This window comes from Peromyscus maniculatus, chromosome 1 (assembly GCF_049852395.1).
Source record: "Peromyscus maniculatus bairdii isolate BWxNUB_F1_BW_parent chromosome 1, HU_Pman_BW_mat_3.1, whole genome shotgun sequence".
Lineage (NCBI taxonomy): Eukaryota > Metazoa > Chordata > Mammalia > Rodentia > Cricetidae > Peromyscus > Peromyscus maniculatus.
In genome coordinates, this window is record NC_134852.1 from 68,487,538 (window position 1) to 68,491,236 (window position 3,699).

Sequence of the window (3,699 nt, forward strand, 5' to 3'; positions counted from 1 at the left end):
CTGGAAGGAAGTGAGAGTGTATAGCAATGTGATTCAAACAGTCCAAAGGCAGAGTTTCCCAAGTGTCCATGGGTGGCTGAGTCTAGATGATGGCCACAATGTAGCAAAATTCGGCTAGGCATTAGCAGATGTCATACAGAATCAACACACAGTGGGAATATTAGGAAAAACAACATCTGTGCCGACCACATACTGACCCTTTCTCTTGATATTATTTTCTAAATACAGTGTAGTAACTGTTTACATAGCATTTCTGTAGTATTAAGTGTTAGACTTCATCTAGGAATGATTAAAGGCATATAGAAATAAACACACAGTTTACACATAAACACTATTCCATTTAAAATGCAGACTTGAGCATCCTAAGATCATTGCTCCCAAGGTCCTGGACCATTCCCTGAAGATACTGGGAAATAGCTGTGTATCTATAGTGTGGACTATTATTCCTTCTTAAGGAAGGAAGAGCATGACTTGGCAGTGCACTTCTGCAACCTCAGCATTCAGAAGGCTGAGACAGGAGGATCACAAGTTCAAGGCCATCCTGATCTACATAGTGAGCCAGAACACATCTAAAAAGGCAAATTTTTATTTCTATTCTTGGTTGTTAACTAAAATTAACTAAAACCCAAGTGGCTGCATATGCCTATGAGGGATTTTTTTTCTTAATTAAATCATTTGAAATAAGAAGGCCCACTTTTAATGTGGATTTTTTGAGATGGAAAGATCCACCTTTAATCTGAGTCACATCTTCTGCTGGCAGTCTATATAAAGGACACAGAAGAAGGAAGCTTGCTCTCTTTGCCTGATTGTTCTTGCTCTCGCTGGCAAGTTCATCCTGTCACTGGGATTAGAGCCTACTTCTTCGAGATTCTGATGTATACTGGAGAGCAGCTAAGGCATCCAGCCTCATGCGCTGAGCAACTACTGAATTCTTGTTGTTTCTGTTGATGATAGACAGCCATTTTGAACTAGCTGGACCACACTCTGTAGACTAATCTGTTCCTCTAGAGAACCCTGACTAAAAAAAAACTGAACAAAAAGTTATATACCCTTAGGAGATGAGGTGTAGCCTGGAAGCAAGACTTCACTTGCCAGGTCTGAAGGTTCATCAGACCTGGCCTGAACACACATGGATTCCCCACTTGAGAAGGGATTCCAACCCCAGATCTCAGGGCCTTCATCCTATGCAAAGGGGGTGGGGGGACGCTAATCCTTCGAGTTCGGCTCTGAATGTTATCACACTACTTCCTGAGGAGGGTCTCTCAGCCTCAGTAGTTCTGTGCAGTAGCAGCTCTGATGCTGTCCCTTATCTTTGAAGAAAACCCTCCCTGTCCTGGCGAATGCCACCACCCACCGTGCAGTGCATGGCTCAAATGTGAAGCCAGGCCTCTATTGTTTACTTTGTCAAGAAAGATGCTGCTAGAGCATGATCAGTGAGTGGTAATGTCAGAAGGAACTGAGTAGAAAGCAGATCTTAGGGTAGCTCATTCTGGGGACTGAGAAGTACGGAGACCTTGATAACAGCTGGGACGGATCCACAGCTGTGCAGCTCCTCCAAGCCCCGCCCTTCCTGACCACACCCACACTGGAGCTCCCTTCTCATAGGACAAGAATGTTAGGAACCTTCTAGTCCTGATACTCTCCCAGAGAAAACAAAGAAGTGTGCTTAGCTTCCTTAGTACTATGAGAGGAAAGGCCACATAGGGGAGTGACATAGGCTGTGCTCAGAATAATTCCTATGATAGTGGCTCTGGTTACATGTAAAAAAAAATTTTTTTCCAGATTTCTATTTCAGTTGTATTTGTTAACTTCCCAGTTTAGCTCACATTCTTTTTTGACATATAGACATAATTGGGGGTCACTTTTCTGAAAATGCACTAAAATTTAAGCACACTTTTTTTTTTTAAAGAGACAAAGTGGCTCAAATAGAAACAAAGCTCAAAAACACTAGACAAAAACCAAGTAAGAGTAAAAATGCTCATTTTATCAATCTGTTGCTCCCCCTCTGCACCAGGATGGCCTGCTGGAATTTCGGGCATTTCGGACCTGCATTATCATATCCAGCTTCTCCTCTCTTTAAATATTAAATGCCCTCAGTGTATCTGAGTTTAAACTCTTCCGCTGTTAAATGGAAGGCTGATATGGATGGAGTTATTGTCATAGGAGTCTAGGATAGAAAGGTACAAGGCAAGCAAATGACATCACTGGGTGCTGGCCACACACACACTCTAGTTAGACCAGACTACTGGGCTGGCTGGACTCAGAGGCTGACCTGACTTGTAGTTCATTCTTACATATTGAGTTTTATTTTGTTCCATATTTTCTTGTTCCACTATTTTGTAATTAGGACAAAATGAAAGGTTCAATTAGTCTAAGAATTCTTAGCCACACCTCAACCTGTCTTACTCCACTATTTTTATCCTTCTGAACATAAACCTAATTCCCACCTACAGTTATTTTAAAGATATACAGTAAGTCAGCTGAAAAAACATGTGGGGTATGGGGCTAAGGACTGCCTTAGGCATGGCTCTGGTGAGTGAGTTGCTCAGTGGTGGTGGGCTTTGCAGTACCCAAGACATTTTGAGTACACCAGTTCAAAGTCAGAATCATTGCCATAATAGGGATCTTCAATAATGAGTTGTTTTTGTGGATCATAGCTCCCAAGTAGTTCAATTTTAGCTTTGCAGATTTTAACTTGATTTTTTTTTCTATTCAAATCTCTCAGATTGCTTTCATCCATACATGGTACATAATCTAATGTGGCAAAGTCTTCTCCTGTAATCTGCCGAGGAAAAATCCCATGTTTCCTCATTCAGCTCTGCCCACGATAGTCAGGGGGGTTCCCCACTTCATAGGTAGATGTAGCCTAACTGTTTATCCTCCAATTATCTGAAACATTTTTATCAGTTACCAATTCTGAAAACTGCTTCTACAATGACTGACTGGCAAATGTTACTGAGACACATGAACAATGTGACTTGGACCCAACCTCTACCATCTTACAGTACAAACCTTGGTGCCCAAAGATGGCATCTACATATAAAATTTTAATGGTGTCTCAGATTTTCAACATGACAATGTTTGGGAGTAAATACAACAAAAATAACTAGGCTTGGGATTTTAAAGTAGAGTAGCGTATCACACACATAAACACACCACACATTTTCTCTCTCTCTCTCTCTCTCTCTCTCTCTCTCTCTCTCTCTCTCTCTCTCTCTCTCTCTTTCTCTCTCTCTCTCTCTCTCTCTTTTCTCTCTCTCTCTCTCTCTCTCTCTCTCCTACCCAAAGAGGGAAAAACCCTGAATACCAAAATAGTCTGCCACAGAAGGAAAGCACCATGTCATGTGTGGACAAGACATCTCTGCAGGCAGCAGGGTGGAGGAAGACAGTGTCCCAGCCCTCAGCCCCCCACCCCCTGCTCTGAGATGAGGCCCTTGAGGCTCCAGAGAAGGAGCAAGAGAGTTCTCCCTTAGCCCTTTTCATCCCTTAAATAACAAATTTCTTCTCCATTTCCATCACCCTCCCAGTCTGTCAGGACAGGCTCTCTCTAAACCAGTCACAGTAGAGGCTTGCTTAGCTGGTTGAGGCCTTGAGTACCATGCTCAGCACACACACACACACACACACACACTCAAGTTTCTTGCAAGTGCCATTGTTATTCAGGGGCTATGACATTTTGCAGTGGTGTGTGAAAAAAAC

The 3,699-nt window shown here is 42.5% G+C and overlaps 1 pseudogene; it reads right to left on the reverse strand.

Annotated features, from left to right (window-relative positions):
* Window positions 1–2,545: 2,545 nt before the first annotated feature.
* LOC102928551 (low molecular weight phosphotyrosine protein phosphatase pseudogene) lies at window positions 2,546–2,998 on the reverse strand (annotated as a pseudogene).
* Between the last annotated feature and the right edge of the window lie 701 nt (window positions 2,999–3,699).